Raw genomic sequence first — 20,040 nt, 5'->3', positions numbered from 1 at the left:
ATACAAGATTGTGCTTAAACTGACACACAATATTTTGTTAGCGCAACGCAATCTGACTTTCAGAATTCCCTACAAAAGAATGGCCCTGACTAACATTAAACTATACCTTTCACAAATCACTAAATCACTTACCTCACAAAAATCTTCGTTACTCCCACTACTGCAATACACCAAGCGCCACTACTGCCAGCTAAATAAAAGATTCAAACTACGGAAGGCACTAACTACTGATAGGCATAGTTAGCAAATGAAAGATTTTAATAGAGAACAAACAATGTATTTACCTTAGTAGTCATAATATATATATAGCAGTTCATGACAAATTACAAAACTCCGCCATCTCTCTCCCCACATCCACCACTGCTGGCGGCTCACCTCCAACTGGGCAACGCTACGCGCTGTTCCCAGCCAGCTGCCTAACACGACAATGGCGAGTATTACAACAATGCAAAGCAGCCACAGACTGCACACAGCACAGCCAGTGATTTTCATACAGAGGTGGCGTTACCAATAAAAAACCTAAACAGCCTACTTACATAGCCCCCATGCTCCCCACATAAAATTTTACAAATTGGTTTGGGCAGTGGCCAATACAGATTTGAAAAAAATTTTCATAATCGTAATTACAATAACAAAGAAATCAAATGCACACACTTATTGTTACAATGTTGGTCAAAAGCTAAAATTTTCTCACAGTCCATAAAGACAGTCCTGATCATTCATCACATTGCAGTGTTTTTCTCAAAGTCTGAGCAGTAAAAGAAAATGCACGCGGAGGTAGTGGATTTCCATGCAGTCTTGAAGAAGTAGCGTTGTCCTTCCAACGGAAAGACAGTGCTGACTCTTGACAAGCTGACAGGTAATGGGCCACAACACAGCAAACCCACAGCGGAGTCAGTCGAAGTTTTGAAGAGTATTGGTGGGTAGGTCATCACAGAGCAGACCCACTGTAGTCCTGGTCGAGATTACGGTATTGGTGGGCCACCAGAGGCGCAGACCCACTGCAGTCCTTGTAGAAATAATGGTATTGAAGGATCATCAAAGATGTAGACCCACTGTAGTCCTTGTAGAGATAATGGTACTGGTGGGTCATCAAAGATGCAGACCCACTTTAGTCCTTGTAGAGATTACGGTACTGGTGGGCCCCCAGAGGTGCAGACCCACTGCAGTCCTTGTAGAGATGGCCAGCAGCCATCTGTTGTGACTGTGCAGGTGCACAATCACCATTGAAGAGTCTTGCAGATAATGTAGCAAGTCCATAACCACCACTTGTGCACTCACCAAGTTTTTGGAATTGTCCTCAGAACCAGCAATGCTGTTATCCAGTCCCTTGCTGAATTATTAACACACGTGCAAACACTAACAGTCCCTACTTCTCACATATTGTCCATATACTATGACCAACATAAACGTGTGCAGTGAAATGGAACTTACAAGTTACATAATTTGATGAACTGGTGTCAATTACAATTTTATAAAATGAGAATACAATAACAAAGGTACAAAATACATCATTAAAGGACATAATAATACAGATAACATTTGTAGTACAGGCTTTACAAAAGAATCGTACTAACATATACATCAGTATTACAGGAATTATGAGATACGTAGATACATAAAAGTTCAGAATAACTGTCGAAACATCAACTTCACACATGAGCATTAAAACAAAACAGAATAAATAATGTCTAAACATCTTTACAAAGAAAATAACATATTATTAATGCAAATTATATTCGAGGATAACAGTATTCCTCATCATAGTGAATGTAGCTTAGTATTAGAAGAAAAAAATATTCTATGAAACAGTACACAGAGACAGGAAGAAAACAAATACACATGGGTACACAAACACATAGTGGGATAACACAAGGAAAGGACAGGGTTTCTTTTACTGCAGTATTTTGCAAACAAAACTTTCTTTACTTCTCGGAGATCTCCCTTCGTTCCTCATTATTTCCAAAAAGTCCTATCAATACCTGCTTTCTCTACTCTGTTCATATTTCTTTCAAAATAATTACGGATCATTGTACAATACTCATTTTGGCCCAAAACGTTTTCATATACCTTCAATGCATTTCTTTCCATTCATCACAACTAGTTTCTTATATAGTCTACCCCCTCTTAAGCTAACTTAAATCTACTGAGCTCAGATGCTAAACTAAGGGACGGGGCAATGCAGCAGCACATAAAACAATTAACGCAAACAGCAAAGACAAAAAAGTGCAGATTTGCAAAGGAAGCACCATTTTAGAAATTAGCGAAGCAATTGCAATATTACGACTAATATAAGGCAATGTGCAGCAAACAAGAAAAATAAATCTGGCCTAGCAGAGTAACACAAATTTAAATTCAGTAGCACTATGCCTGGCAAACAGCATAACTTATACCTAAACATGACAAAGTTCAAGCAGAAAAAGTATTACACTAAAAATGGCCATGTCTAATACCTATGTCACATCTTAACACTTGAGTGATGCATCACAATTTATTCTACAAAAGAAATTAACAAGTACTTGAAAAGAAAACTTTGATTGCAGTTCCTGTGAAGGTAAATGTCTTTTTGTGCTCCCTCATTTTTTTTGAAAAAATTATTATTTACTCGATCTGTAGACAGAAAATATTTATATTAGTACATCTATAAAATTTTATTTTAACCAATGCTGCAGAGCAGTTAGAAACTAGATATCAAATGAAATAAGCAATTACGCAAACCAAAGCATAAAAATATCATTCAATAGTCATGTGACATTTCATAAGTTAGTAGACATTCTCTCAACTCTCGTAGAAAGACGCTTGTCATAATCAGGTGTGCAGATGTAAAAATATTTCTCGTCATTTCATTAGGCATTTCTGTAAATATCATAAATTACGAGCTCCACAGTGTCAACATATGTTTTCAAGTTCGACCGTGTCGTTTTTGCGATGCTCTCTACAAAGGAACGTCAATAGCGAGGATAATGGCCTCCCTTTTTTTTTTCTACCTGTGCCGCTGAAAAGGGCTCGCAATAATGGCTTTTTCTCCAGGCGTCTGACACACCTTGCCGCTCACAACGAATTACTTCACGGTCACTTACCTTTCTTAACGAAATATTTATGACAGCAGTTTTCGCTACAGCGACAGTCTCATATAAAAATTTCATAGGTCAAGAATTTGCGTTACAAATCTGTAGAAACAAAATCGTATGAATATAACAGTGTCCAAAAAATTTTCGCCGGCATTGTGATACATTCACGCATTTACACACATTTCATAACTCTTAAAGTACGATTCTCGGTTTACAACATCCTTTTTCACCAGTCAGAGTCCCTACCTTCTATTCATTATTCATATACATATAAACACGTAATCACATTCCTTATATAGCATCATCTTATTGATCATAAACATACCGCAACAGAATAATACACATCGTCGTCATAAAAATAACATCATAACACCTCAGTCAAATCTCAAAATCGTCGTAGCTTTCTGCAATAATTTCAAAACCTAAAAAAATTCTCTGCTCATTTCAATAGTGTCATCTACCTCAAACGTACTTTAAAAATCATGATTCCATACCAAATACATCATTCAAAGCTCTCATAGTATCACAATGGTTCCGAAAAAATATGAACAGTTCACAAAGTACAGACAAAATACAATTTCGTAAGTGTGAAGTTATCCAACTGTGTAATTGCGTAAACATGTGTCACTGATGTATATAAAAAAAATGTTTATCTCTTAGTTAAATGATCAGATAGCTGTGTAATTTATGTGTTAGAGAAATATGGTACCGATGTGTAAAGTTGCATAAGCAAATACCATATTAGCTAGGGTTCCATGTGGTTGCCACACAAATGGTACACAAAGTAAGCGTGTACCCCCCTGAGGATTAATGTAATTATACCCTCAGGTGTTACAGATTACAGCAATGGAATGAAATGTATCACGGAAAACCTTTATATCATTGTACTTCAAATATTTTTAAAAAATAAATGTTTTAAGTACAAAATTAATCACTCAAATACGTGTCCTATAGCGCTAAATGTGCATCTTGCTGTAAGATGATTCTGTGGAAGTGTCGTAATTATCGTCCTCCGAAAGCTAAGTTCTGCAGAAGTCAATGTACTTACCTGATGATAAACAAAAGTGAAATGCTCCGAGTATAGATATCTTAGTTATTATGCTTATTGTTGTGATGAAGAAAGTACTGTACTGTAACGTATTGTTGTGCCACGAGAAAGGCTGTCTCATTGTTGCTATACCACAAAAGTTACTACTAAAACATGTTTTTCTTTCCAAAAAAATTCAGAAAACTGTGCAGATATAAAACAGATACACCGCAAAAGCAACATTGTAAATTGTCACTCATTAGTAGCGTCGTGATAAAATCGTGTAGCTGTCACATAAACTAACCTCTGTGTCATCTGGTATCTCACTGAAAGTACTTTAAATCCATAATGTATTTTCAAGTAAACCAAAATGTTGCCTTAAAATCTCATTAGCAGTACCAGTATGTGTCCTAAGTATGTAAGCCTTATAGTCGTTACGTAATCGTGCAACTAACAAGCAACGATGTGCAAATAACAACTCTGTGTCGTCTGTTCACTATAACAATGCATTCGTAGTTTCTGTTTAAATAAGTTCTCTCGGTTCTTGACTGGATATTTAACTTCAAACAGTGTTGCATGTTAACAGTTTCTTAAGTCTGACAAAGCATACTAGAAATGTGAAGTGAAAAATTTTATGGCAAAGACAAAGTTACAAAGCAGATTATCTTTCAATAAAAAGTTTTATATGTGAAATGTGGTGTAAACCTTTACTCTTCACAGTACTCAGAGTTTCAGCTACAACGCAATTATCATGCAGTATACGTCGGTAAAGAATACTGGAATATTTCTCAAGGTTAGCGTCTATGTTATTTTTCTCTGAGCCAGCTGGCGCACGCGGCTGCCTGCTGTGTGAGTCATTGTCTGTCTCTTTGTTGGCGCGCGCCGTTATTGGGATTAGGAGACCTAACTTCTACAAATTCACTCTGACGAGAAGGCCCTGCCCTGTTTAAATCCCGCCAGTTCTGATGCAATTCAGGTCTGTCGTTACGAATATATCGTCTGTCGTCATGCCGGTAGGTTCCGTAGTTTCTTCCTTGTCCGTCACGTGGTGGAGAATTTCTCCCTGAATCGTAACTGTGCGCCGAACTGTTGCATCTGAAGTTATTCTGTCTCCCTTGATAATAATTGTTTTGGTTCCAATATTGTCTGTTTCTATGGTAATTACATATTCATTACTATGGAAGTGCGATCTTTCTCTGTACCTATTATTCTGCCAACGGTTGTCATACGGGTGGTGTCTTTTTTGGTCACGATTAGTGTTGTGAGAATAGCCTTGTCGTGTCCAGTTATTATTTCTTTCATCGCAGAATTGCGACGGTTGTGACCTGTAGTGATTGTTTTCCTGTTTTCGCATCCCGCGACTGGCAGTGTCAATTTCCAGTTCTTGTAACAGTCCCTGAAAAGCTTCATTGTCGTCTTTGCAACGTCCTGCTAAAATAATATGCCGTAAATGTTCAGGTAATTTGATTAAACAAATGTTTGTCAGGTACTGATTCTTGTGCAACATGTCTTCAAAATATTGCACAAGACTGGAAAATTCAGATTGTTCGAAATGTTTCATCATTATGATGCTGTGTTTTACTCGGTCTTGTGTAGCTTGAGACCAATATGCTGAGAGGAAGGCGTGATAAAAATCTCCTTCACTGTGACAATCGTGAATGACCGATCGCATTCTTACAGCTTGTTCATTCTCCAAGTAGCCACACATAAATTCTAATCTGTGTTCTAACGACCAGTTGGGAGGAAAACAATGAGAGAATTGATGGAGCCATGCTTGTGGATGAATGTCGTTGCCAGAATTCTTAAATGTTTTGAATTTACGTGTAGTAATGAACAGCTTATAGTCAAAATCATCATGTCGGCGAGTCGCATATCGGTCATTGTTAGGTCGTGTCGGCCGTTCCATCTCAAAATTCGGTGCACATTGCCAATTTATTTCATAACTTCCGAAATGCCCTGTGTTATTATTTTGCGGCTTTTCCGTATTTCTAAGTCCCTCTTCCCGTGTTGGAGCGCGAGTGTCCTCTGAAATACGTAATTCTTGTATTACCTGTGTCAGCTGATCTTGTACTTCCCGGATTTCTCTTTGGTGTTGCGTATTAATTTGATTCAGATTTTGTTTCAGTTTCCTAATTTGTTCGCTCTCTTCTGTGTCATTAAAGACTACCGGTTTTGTGTCATTCAGATTATCATCTATCTTCGTAGATAAATTGTTTAGCTGATCCGAAAGTTCAACTACTTTCTCTGATAATGAACTAATTTCCTCCATGTGTCTTTCTGAACCAATTTTCAGAGTATCTACTGTGTCCTTTAAGTTTTCTTGAGTTTTTGCAAGTTGCATAACCGAATCGGTAGATGCAACTGAGTCAAATTTAGCTTGCAAGGTCTCATGATTTTCGTGAACAGTAGTTTGCAGTTCTTTTATGGCTGCTTCGTGATTCTGTAGTGCATTTTTATGCCGCGAAAAAATAGGTTGGAAATGCTCACAAATTTGTGTTTTTACGTCATTACAGACTTTTTGACATTTCGATTCAATGTTATGTAACTCACTAGTTAAATCTTCACGTGTTTGTTCAAGTGTGGTGTCTAACTTTTGAAGATTTTGTCCCATTGCGTCTAACTGTTGCTGTGTTTGTCTCTGGTGCTGTTCCATTGTGTCTAACTTTTTAAGATTTTGTTCCACTGTGTCTAACTTTTGAAGCTTTTGCTGTGTTCGACTCTGATTTTGTTCCATTTGTTTCTGATTTTGTTCAAGCGTTGTGTCTAACTTTTGTAGCCTTTGTCCCATTTGTTGCATTAACTGTAATAACAATGCACTGGTGTCTGAAACATGTTCCTCAGTGCTTTTCGGCAGTGAATTTGCACTGGCAACATTCACATTTTGACAAGCGGAAAATGTGTCTTGACTCATTTGAGAAAACGGTGAGGACGCAAAACCTGAATCTACAGTACTTGCAAAATTGTGTCCTGTCATTTCGGATTCCTGAGGCGAGCTGTTGCCGACCGATCGATCGATAATGCTTCCCTCTTCACTAATTGTTTGACTGTCCACGCCATTGTTTGCCGCCCGCTCCATTTTCCTATGCACAATTACCAAATTACTATTTTGAACATCAGTTAATCCATTACTCGGTGGCGCTAACACACTGCTTTCATTTTCACTGTCATTTCTCAGTTTACTTTGGAGCCTAGTATTACGTTTTTCACACGCCATTATTGTCACAGTATTTCACACGACAACACAGAAAAACACAATTTGAAGATCAAAAATAAGAGAACACATTAACATAGCACTGAAAATAATATCTAGTTAATTGCAAGCGCAGCTGCGAAATACTTGGTGCAAATCTACATGCGTGCCACAACTGTTTTACTGTACAACAATGAAAGACTGCAACTACAAAGGAGATTTTATCTACAATTATGCGCTAGCAATAAACAAAATTTACACTAATTACACAAACTACAAGAAAAAATCAGAAGATTCCAGTGAGGTATCCTGGCAGGGTCGCCATATGAAACGTCCCCGTTTTGAACAATTATACAAGATTGTGCTTAAACTGACACACAATATTTTGTTAGCGCAACGCAATCTGACTTTCAGAATTCCCTACAAAAGAATGGCCCTGACTAACATTAAACTATACCTTTCACAAATCACTAAATCACTTACCTCACAAAAATCTTCGTTACTCCCACTACTGCAATACACCAAGCGCCACTACTGCCAGCTAAATAAAAGATTCAAACTACAGAAGGCACTAACTACTGATAGGCATAGTTAGCAAATGAAAGATTTTTAATAGAGAACAAACAATGTATTTACCTTAATAATCATAATATATATATAGCAGTTCATGACAAATTACAAAACTCCGCCATCTCTCTCCCCACATCCACCACTGCTGGCGGCTCACCTCCAACTGGGCAACGCTACGCGCTGTTCCCAGCCAGCTGCCTAACACTACAATGGCGAGTATTACAACAATGCAAAGCAGCCACAGACTGCACACAGCACAGCCAGTGATTTTCATACAGAGGTGGCGTTACCAATAAAAAACCTAAACAGCCTACTTACAAGGCATTATCGTCAGCATCAGGTAGGTTATCGCAATCTGAAGGTGATAGTCTGATGCACACGACCAGCATTGACTCCCTTTTTTTAAAAAAAAAAATAAAATAAAGTTGACAGCGGTTGACTGTCCTTTTAATTTCTGTAATATGTCACCCAGATTCACTCTCATAACAAAATCTTTCGGAAAGATAGCATAAAGTTCTGCCGCTTTGCTGTAAGCGTATTTGACTTCTGCCGCATTTCATAGAGTACCAGTAGATGGACCGAAATGTCTGTAAATCTTATGCCTGTTTGGAATCCAGGATAGTAAAATATGTCTTTCGCATTAATAATCTTTGTGAACAAAAGTAATCCCTGAAGCAAAATAAAAAGCGTTTAGTTTCTTTTTCGTTTTGAATTTGACCTGCAGCCTGTTTTCCCAGCTGCCCATCAGTACGTCGAGGACATGGTAAGCTGAACCCTCATACAAGAAGTTAATTAACTCCTAATAAAAGCTCTCGACGTCATTCGGTGGTGAGTGAGAAAGCTCGAGGCCCTTGATAGTAGTGAAAGGAGCAATTAAAAGCGAGCTATAGTCTACGAACAAAGACAGCACGATCAACTCGTCGCACAAAAACGTTATTTAACTGAGAGCAGTTTGTATATTGGGCCACGTACATGCTATGTTAATAGAGTCAGCGACAGGGAACACAGGAAATAACTGGCTTTCAATCCAGTTACTTACTGTTTTGCGGTACTGCAGAGTGTGAAACGTAATTTAGTACATGGACTCGCTTGTTTGTCCTGACTGTTGACTCTTCAAATTACAGAACACTTTCTATATAACCCTGACTCTACAGTAGGTTTTTTTTTCATAGGAGTGACCGAGCATTAGCGTTATACAACGACCGTATCAATAACATACGTATCGAACTGCCACGGAAAGACGACTACTAAAGGGAAAGAAAGCTGTTTTCTTTTTTTTTATTATTTTTTTTTTTGCTAGCTGTATTAATTCTGTATAGTAAATAAACTTCTTCGAAAAGTAAAGTGTTAGGTAAGTTATTGTATGGTATGGAGGGTATTTAAAGCTCCGAAACAGAGCTATAAGTCTGGAAAATGCGTTTAAGGAAACAGAAATGATAGACATTCAGTTTCAAATTTCAGTACATTATTTGACTTATGTGAAACACATTTGAAAGATTTTCGTGTTCAACATCTATATCGCCCTTGGAAAATTACAAAGAACTCCAAAACGATTTGGCAAAAGAATACACTTTGAATGTGTGTAACTGTTACATAATTCCAGTAATAAAGAGAATGAACCTAGTACTGTCTGCTTACGACGTTAGTGACCAATATACTGAGAATATCACGGCGTAATAACGTATTAGGGGTTGTACTGAAAATCGATATAAATGGGCCGATCACGTAAAAACTTTGTTAGACAAATCGAATGCAAGACTTAGATTTGTTGGAATTTTTTTCCTTCTATTTTTCATTCCTTCCCCGAAAGGGGACAGGTGGCCACATGGAGTTCTGTGCTCTTTTGTGCTTTGACTTAAGTTACTCTGATTTCCCTCAATTTATTGATACATTTGCAAGGCAAGAAGGTATAGGTGATAAAATGCAATGCATCTATGAAGAAAATCGCATACAAGACTCAACTGAGAGCAGTTCTGGAATATTGTCCCAATGTTGCAGTTCATATGAAACAGGAAAGGCTAAAGACAACAAACGAGTTCAGAGACGCTCTGCTAATATAATAACAGATCGGTTCAGCCCATACGAAAGGGTAGGAGAAATATTAGGGGATCTTAAATGGGAATCCTTAGAAGAAAGACAATTTACTTGCGAAACACTGTTGGGTAAATGTAGAGAATCTCTGTCTGAAGAAGTCTGTGCGACCACTATACATTAAGGTGACAAATGCCATGGAATAGCGGTATGCGCATACGCAGATGGCGGTAGTATCGCTTACACAAGGTATAGAAGGGCAGTTCCTTGACGGAGTTTCATTTGTACTCAGGTGATTCACGTAAAAAGGTTTCCAACGTGGTTCTGGCCGCATGACGGGAGTTAATACACTTTGAATGCCGAGTAGTAGGTGTAACTAGACGCATGGGACATCCCATTTCGGAAATCGTCAGAGAGTTTAATATTCCGAGGTACACAGCGTCAAGAGTGTGGCGAGAACACCCAATGTCAGGAATTAGCTCTCGCCACCGACAATGTAGTGGCCGACGGCCTTCACTTAACGTTCGAGAGCAGCGGCGTTTGCATAGAGCTGCCAGTGCTAACCGACAAGCGACAATGCGTGAAATAACCGCACGGTGACATTTGGCGTTAATGAGCTATAGGAGAGGCGACCGATATGAGTGCCTTTGCTAACAGCACAACATTGTTTCCTTTACTGGACTCGTGACCATATCGGTTGGACCCAAGACGACTGGAAAACCGTGATCTGGTCGGACAAATCCCAATTCCAGTTGGTTAGAACTGATGGTAGGGTTCGAATGTTTCGCAGACCCCCCGAAGCCATGGACCCAAGTTGTCAACAAGAAATTGTGCTGGCTGTTGGTGGCTCCAAACTGGTATGGGCTGTGTTTACATGGAATGGGCTGAATCCTCTGGTCCATCGGAACCAATCATTGACTGGATATGGTTATATTAGGTTACTTGGAGACTATCTGCAGCCATTGATGGACTTCATGTTCCCAAACAAAGATGGGATTTTTATGGATGACTTTGCACCGTGTCACTGGACCACAATTGTTCACGATTGTTTCGAGAACATGATGAACAATTCGAGCGAATGAGTTGGTCACCCAGATCGTCCACATGAATTCCATCGACATTTATGAGACATAATAGAGATGTCAGTGCGTGCACAGAATCTTACATTGGCAACTCTTTCACAATAATAGACGGCTGTAGAGGCAGCATGGCTCAATATTTCTGTGGGGGACTTTCAACGACTGAGTCCATGCCAGATCGAGGTGCTGCACTACGCCAGACAAAAGGAGGCCCTACACGATATCTCATATCTGTTGTCACCTCAGAGTAAACTGACATTTGTCCCCCTATCAATACGCAAGTGGAATAGTGAAGAAAATGGTACGATGTACCTTCAATGATGCACTGTGCAATGGTTTGAGCAGTATATATGGAGAAGTAGATTAAGAAGAGAGATGAATAAGACTAACGTGAAAAATTAGTAGTAAGGAGGACGAAGATAAGACGAAAGTTCGCAGTAATTGCTCTGAGAATGTGCAGTGTATCTGCAAAGGTATTGTTTGACATCCTTGTCAAGTAGGTATGACAACAACATTCAGTAAATTCGGGGGCACACCGCTAGGATTGATACAGGTTGGAATGGCCCAAACTAAAGCGTAGCAGAGTTATTCAGTGAATTCAAATAAGATTCGTTTATGTTGTTGACCTGTCAGTCGTAGTTGCTAGCAGTAATATAATTTGCTAATGATTAAATGCTGTCGGCCTTTTACCAGTCATGTATCGCCTTAACTTAGGCATTTTCAGTGGCACTGTCTGTAAATCATCTACATATATAAAATGTATATTTGTATGTATATTTATGCTCCTAAACTACTAGACTGATTTTACCAAAATTTTTTTCACATGACGCTTATTGTCTTGGATGAAATACTGTAGCTCTCGTAAGGACTGTGGTGGAGATACGAAATTTTGGTAACTACAGACATCCAGACTGCTCTGCACAAAAGTTGTGTTGTGGAGAAAATATTGGAATGCATTCTAGTGGCTACATGTGCGAATGGTATATCTGAGAAAAGAAGGGGGTGGGAGCAGGAGGTGGATAATGGGAGGAGGAAGGATGAGATGGACAGAGGAAGGGGAAAGGACGCACACAGATGGGGAGGAGAAGATGGACAGATAATAGGACGACGAGACAGACAGAGAGGGGGAGGAAGAGTTGGAGAGAGAGAGAGAGGGGAGAGAGAAGGAGATGGTGAGAAGGAGGGAGATCAGTAGATGGGAAGAGAAGATGGAGCAGATGGATAGAGAAGTCGCTCGTAACAGAACAAAATCGACAGATGGAAAGGTAATTGCCAGAGTACCCCAAGGAAGTGTTATAGGACCATTACTGTTTACAACATATATAAATCATCTAGTAGAAAGCGTCGGATGCTCTTTAAGGCTTTTCGCAGACGACGCAATTGTCTATAACAAAGTAGCAACGCCAGAAGATAGTAATGATTTGCAGAATGACCTCCAGAGAATTGATGAATGGTGCAGGCTCTGGCAGTTGACACTGAACGTAAATAAATGCAACATAATGCGCATACGTAGGAAAAGAAATCCACTTTTGTACAGTTACACTATTGATGACAAACCGCTGAAAACAGTATCTACCGTAGAATATCTAGGAGTAACAATCTAAAGCGTCCTTAAGTGGAATGTCCACAAAGAGCAAATAGTGGGAGAAACAGGTGCCAGACTCAAATTCATAGGAAGAATCTTAAGGAAATGTAACTCACCAACAAAGGAAGTGGCTTTTCAGCCACTTGTCTGACCGATTCTTGAGTATTGTCCGTCTGTCTGGGATCCATACCAGCTAGGATTGATAGAAGAGATAAAGAAGACCTAAGGAAGAGCGGTGCGTTTCGTCATGGGATCGTTTAGCCGTCGCGAGAACGTTACCGAAATACTCAACGAACTCGGTTGGCAGACTCTACAAGAGAAGGTTCGTGCAGCACGAAGAGATTTACTATTAAAATTTTGAGAGAGCACTTTCCGGGAAGAATAGGACAAGATATTACTTGCCCTCAGATACGTCTTGCATAATGACCACGAGGAGAAAATTAGAGTCAGTACTGAGGCTTGCCGACAATAATTCTTCCCATGCGCTATTCGCAAGTGGAACGAAAAGTACCCTCCTCCACACACCATTAGGTGCTTGCGGAGTATGATATAGACGTATGGAGGAAGAAGGAGATGGGAATATACAAATCAGAGAGAGAGAGAGAGGAGGAGGAAGATTAGAAGGAAGGAGGAGATGGAGATGTGAGTAATATATGCTCCGTACACATTCACCGGCAAAGTCACGGGTAAAAGGCTAGTATTACCACAAATGTGGTCTTGATGTTCAGTTGGTGACACTAGCCTTATGTCTACGTTACTACCAGTTCATACCCGTGCGTCACACACGACTTTCCTCCAAAGTGGACAAATTTGTATCACCAGTACTCGAGGAAGCTTTTGTGACAATCTGTCGTAGCCATAATGTATTATGGCTGGCTTATTAAGCGAATCTAATGGGACAGGAAAGTGCTAATACTGATACGAAACACTCCCCTACACATACGCAATAACTTAGTTAACGTATGCATAAATATAAATTTGACAGTCTGACCTATTCAAAAGCACGCGAAGAACACTGTCTGTTTGGGTAATGAAAAGTGAATGTCACTTTTGTTGAGCCATTCGTACCCCAACAGTTTGATCAACGTCTACTTTTGTTGCCTTATTTTGATGCCTTCAGTAAACTGTTTTCGAATTATCTTCGCGGAAGCGTGGAAAGTAATACATTTCCCCTCCAAACTTCAATTATTTCCAGTAGGTCACAACCGTGCTAACATTCGTGTAAATTGAAACAGCAGAAAGGCTACGTATGAGGGTGACATTCTTGTACTTTGTTCCTTTACGTCGGCGAGGTATAATGTCACTTAATTTGACGTATCCAGTTCTGTCTGACCGTTTCTCGTTGTATCGATACGAGAAGCTGTTGTTGCAGCATTCATTACAGTCAAATTGAAAGTTAACAGTAAACGTGCCTCTCGGAAACCTGAGCTTTCCGGTCACGTTCGACCTGTCGCTGCTGGACCTTTGTATACGGCGAATGGGGACTGATGACCATAGCTGTTAAGTCCCATAGTGCTCAGAGCCATTTTTTTATACGGCGAAATTTGTGCAGTCATCAGCACTTATTACTGGTACATCGTGCTAGCTGTTGTAACGCTCGCTTCAGAGTACTTGTCTCAGTTTAGCTATGTTCAACAGTATCAGAGGGCTTATCTCGATACGTTACTTTTTTGTTTGAATGTTCAGTGGTATAATGTCACACTTAACATGAAGTTGAGCTCTTCTAAGTATAGGTGTACTGCTATTAAACAATACTTACACATTGATCACTTATGTACAAATTACGTTCAATAACAGCATTAGCAACCATATGTGCGTGAGCAATAAGATAAATGCTATTGCCAAATATTGCAGTAAGTTAACCAGGGGGCAAGTGGCTTCAACAAAATGCAAAACAGACGTCAGTACTATAAATTTCTCGCGTTTCCAGCAGGATAAAACTATAGAAAAGATGCCTCATCTTCATGAACTCACGCTGCTGGAAATGTTAGACGAACTCCTCAGTAAAGAAAACGAAATCAGACTCACTAGCTTAAACGAATCACGCAACATTATTATTGATTATTATTATTGATTCAAAACGTTTTAAAAGTGTGTGTTTTTTTAAATTCTTTATTAAGAAAACTACACGATACATATTTAACCCATTACCTAAATACATTAGTTGGTCCTAAACTTATATTTGTATTACAAACACTGCTGCTTATCTTGTTATTACTACAGGTGTGTTAGTGCTACTACTATTTCCACTATGGGCATTGCCATGTTTTACTACTATCTTATACTACTTATTACTGTGTTACTTGAAATTAGTTCACTACTGCTTTTTTTCTTTATCGTTACTTTATCTATACTTAATTTCCACTACCTGCAGCGTTACAGGTGTGCCAACATGTTATAAACCTACGTTGTCGGCTGTGCCCACCGAGAAAATCCCAGTGGGCTTGCCCCTGGCACCAGGCTGTCCCAAAATACTGGAATCGCTGCAGTTCTAGTCTAATGGAATTATACTATCCTATCCTACATCTAACCTAATTCTTATCCCTACTGCCATTTCTGGTATGTGTCATAATCGGTTGTAATGTGCACCCTCCGCCTAATCTGGGACGTGGTGGATCCCAGCTGTGAAGCACCTGGTCGAGTCTATGCCTCAGCGGAACAGGACAGGTGCATGGAGTCTGAATTGGGTTTTATTTACAATTAATTGTTCCTTTGAAACTCTTTCAAAACTTTACTGTATATTTCGTTTGCAAGTTTGTTTAGGATGTGAATGGTGTCCTCTTGCCTGCCCAGGTGGTATGCGTCATGATTAGGTAGTTGTTGTCTAAGTTGTGCTGCTATGTCATCAAAGAGGGGGCACACATACACCATATGGTCTGGGGTGCCCTATGCAGCACCACAGTCACATGTTGGTGCAGTCCACTTCCAAAACCGGCATAGGTATGCTGGGTAGGGTCCATTTCCAGTAAGAAAGTGCAGCAGCACTCTCGTTGGTTTGAAGTATTTAAGCTGTAGACGCTCCTTGATGTTGGCCAGCAACTCATGTGTTCTTCGCCCCTTTTCTTCATTATCCCACTGTTCCTGCCATAACTCCTCCCCCCTTCTTATAATTTCAGATTCGTCCCCTACATCAATCCTCCGTATTACAACTATTTTGTCCCTTTTCTCTTTTTTCACCCAGTACCACAGCACCTGTTCTCTAATTTTTAAATCAGGAGGACAGAGTCCCATTATTACTAGTAGTGCTCCCCTGGAGTTGTCCTGTATGCCCCTACAGAACAAAGGAGCATATTTCGCTGCACTCTTCTTATGGCCATGATGGGCATCACCCTCATGAGCCTGTGTGCCCAGACTCCTGACCCGTACCCTTCAATCGAAGTTAGTATATTATTAAGATATAATTTTACTAAGTCTGGTGGCAGGTAGAAACGTTTCTGTCTGATCCCAATCAAGTTATTGAGTGTTTGCAAGGATCTTTGCGTTACAGTGTCAATATGTGATGTGTAGTTCCACCTCTCACCAATGACTACACTTATATATCGGACGTCATGGCGCCAAAGAATTGGTGAGCTGCCTATTCTAACTGTTGGGTTTTTTGAAAGGTGTCCTTTCAATAGTATGTATGTGGACTTACTAGGTGCTACCATCATTTTTGCTGTGCAGCACCGTGTGGTAAAGATGGATATAGCCCTTTCGATTTTTAGCTCTAACTCTTCATGGCTACAACTGTCACCCAGCAGGAGGAGGTTGTCTGCGTAAGCTGTCATACGTGTGACCCTAGTATCTGCACAGCGAGTGTACCATTGTGTTCAAACTTTGCTTACCACTTAGCGCACAAATGGACAAAACATCTGAACTGTCTTCTCAAGCCCATGGTGTCAAAGAAACATTCTGAAGACATTAGAATTTGCTGCTCTCACATACCTAAAATGCATGAATTAATAAAAGTCAAACTCTGGGGTCTATTCTAGAAAGACAACACAACTACTCCCTTTCTTATCCTACATATAATTTATCAACTATTGCTTTTAGCGGTCAAGTGATAAACAAAAATCATGTTATCATGTTCAGTTATTATTGACACTCAGTAACAAAATATTTAATTCTTGGACATATTGGAATGATGTTTACTGAAATCCTTATCTCTACACATGAAAATTTTTTATCACAGGAAAGACTGATTATTAAAAATACTCATTAGCTAATTTAAATCTACATTGTCATAGGTGGTCAAAGCACTGAGTTGGTAAAGAAAAAATTTACATTTTGTACCAATTAAAAAACTCTCATATACACAAAGTGAGGCTAGTTAGTATCCTAGCTTTCGATATTCAATGGTCAAAGCAAGTTGAAGTAAGGAAAATCTAGACTCTACATTTCCTGTGGCCTAATGCATGAGGGTACTTTACCAAGCGGCATCTGCAATGGCGTTGTCTCCGTGCTCGATCTGAAATGCTAATTCCATACTCTGGCCTTGACTGAATTCACTCAGTCACAGCTTTCCTGCATTCCGTAGAGTGCTTTCCCTGGTCGAAATAATGGCTATTGCACACTCGCTATGGGTTTGAGCGATGTGAACAATTTCTTTGCCTGCAAAAATTCCCACTTTGCTATCTGTCGCCATGGTACATGAAGCGTATTGTCCTCACTTTGCAGAAAGCAAAGCTCTCAATGCCCTCGCTTATTTCCACACACTTGTGCGGTCTGTCTTGAGATGAGAGAGAGACATAGAAATTTTAGGTTTCAAAATGCTTTTATGTAATGCGAATCTCCCCACCATGTCACGTCTGCATCGCCAAGTATTGCTTCAGCCAATCACTGTCTCGCTAGAGGTGAATACATTTTTATTTTTCTTGCCAGGTCGCAGCCTAGCCCTGTTAATGACGTGTAGCCACTCACCCTCGGTCTCGGCCTTATTTACGTTAAAAGGGATAATGTTTTATTCTGGCCTTATCCTTTCTGCGTTGAAGCTAGTCGTTTTCGTGCTAAATGGTAGTTTTATATATCATTAACCACCTGATCGGTTCATTTCCAAAACGCATTTCACTTTAACTTGTTTGTTCATGCCTGTCCATATTGGTAGAGATTGTTTTGATAGCTTTCGGTACATGAGATTAATTGAACTGCAATTGCATTTGGTTGATATAATATAATTATTATTTTCTGAGGATCTCATACTATATTGTCCTGTCATTATGGATCTAGCTCATGTAAGGTCCATAAAATCTCGATGCCTTACACATGCCACCCCTTCTCATTAATTTTGTGTTGCTGTGATGAATGGTTGAGGCATTGCTCACTGCAGTGCAAAATTGTAAATTCACCTAATTTAATCATTGTCTACCTTCTTGTCTATCTTATGCTAGTGATGTCGTTTTAACATTACATTTTGATTTTAAATGTTTTGCTTTACATGGCATTTTCTATTTAGATCATTATTATGTGGCTTTACAGTACTTTATAGATAGTTATTTGACTAGCATTACAATTTTTTCTCTAGTGCTTGTGGGTAAATTCTATTGAAATGGTTCATTAACCCTTTAGCTTCTCCCTTTACAATAACTTCAGGCATTCCACAATTCTCAAATATTCATTATATTGATGAGTGTGAAAGATGAGTGAAGTTAAGGGAGTGTTCATTTCTCTTATATCTTCTCTCAATGCTTAAATGCTACATCACTATTGAAGATTGTCATCATAAACCGACCTTTGTGTGTTTAGGTGGACATTACATACCTAAAATAGTTAATATTTTTGCATGTTTCCATACACATTAATGCAAACTTTATATTCATTGACATTATTTATCATTAAAAACATATGTTTCCAAAATATCTACAATACAAAATTTTTTATTAACATATATTTAGATTGAATGGAAAGTTACAAATTACACATGAAATACAAAACATGGTACATTTATCAATATACTTTAAAAATTTACACATAGAATTACATAATACAAATGAACTACATAAAGTACAGATTCTCAGTGGTACAGGTGTGACTGAACATTTACAGGCATCTCAACTCCTTGCTGAAGTGACTATCTTTTGCACTCTTTAAAATATTATTGTAAATTTGTCACATGCCTCCCTTTCTTTCTTGAAGCACTTTACACCTTAAAATTTTGGCTGGGTTTGCTTCCTGATGCTGCTGTCGATCAGTGGTGGTTGATGCTGCTAGTCAGTTGTAAACTGTGCACGATGTTGATGATGATTATCAACATATACAGTTCTTAGTGTTCGACCACGAATGCCATTACATGGTCGATTCCACATTGCATTGTTTTGACGACAAACTGCTTGTCCAAAGCAATGCCATGATGTGACAACATAGGTGGCATAGTCCTTTATTGGTGTTCTTGCCATCGAAGTTGATGAGTGTAGCCCCTCATTGGTTGCTACATTTTGATGTCCCCATTATGCGTATTCCGTTTGATGGTTTGACTGCCACTGGTTAGTTTGACAGTTAAAATGAAATAACTGTCATGGATTTGTTGAATATTGCTTTCTGTTGATTCTGCCATATGTCATACTGGCTTAAGGTATAGGATTTAGAAAGGAATCTTGCTGTCTTCTGCTCTCATCTTTGGACCCTTTCTTCTCTCTGTTACTTGCTGGGTCTTCATGTCTTCTTTCTTTGAACTTAAGACTTCTCGGACATAGGGATAGGATATGTTATTCAACGAAAGTTATTTGGAAGGACTACTATTTATGTTGTTATGAGATATGGTCAAGTCTGAATAGATAATTTCTGAAGTGATATTTCTGTTTCCAGTAATCAGCTTCTCCTTGTGGAATACTGAGAGAAATATTCTGAGTTAATTTTTGAGACAGTTATACTAATGAGCTGTTGCAGATGGTCTGCTATTGTGCATCGCTGCTAATGTATTCGCTTGGCCTTCCTCACAGGTGTGCTGTCTTTGTGTCCCTCACTGCTACTTGGTTTTCCCATCCTCTCCCTGTTGGGGTGAGGCATGGGAAAATATTCTTAAAAATACAAGTGGCTTGGTCTCTGCGCTATTGTGAAGTGTGAGACAGTAAAGTCCTTACTTCTGCCTTCGGTTTGTCGCCAGTGACATAGTGTGCACCGAGCGAGGTGGCGCAGTGGTTAGACACTGGACTCGCATTCGGGAGGACGACGGTTCAATCCCGCGTCCGGCCATTCTGATTTAGGTTTTCCGTGATTTCCCTAAATCGCTCCAGGCAAATGCCGGGATGGTTCCTTTCAAAGGGCACGGCCGACTTCCTTCCCCATCCTTCCCTAATCCAATGAGACCGATGACCTCGCTGTCTGGTCTCCTTCCCCAAACCAACCAACCATAGTGTGCAATCATATAAACTCTCACACTCAGACCGTAGCTGCCTGCCGACTTTCTGCTTCTGTCGTCAGATTGGCTTCCTTCCCCAGACAATTGTAGTGACGTTGTGTTGCGTGCCTTCTTTGTTTTATCTGTTTTACAATGACTTTTGCTTAATGTTACT

This window comes from Schistocerca nitens, chromosome 4 (assembly GCF_023898315.1).
Source record: "Schistocerca nitens isolate TAMUIC-IGC-003100 chromosome 4, iqSchNite1.1, whole genome shotgun sequence".
NCBI classification, from domain to species: Eukaryota; Metazoa; Arthropoda; class Insecta; order Orthoptera; family Acrididae; genus Schistocerca; species Schistocerca nitens.
The sequence above is the reverse complement of the archived record's forward strand: the minus strand, read 5'-3'. Positions refer to the sequence as shown.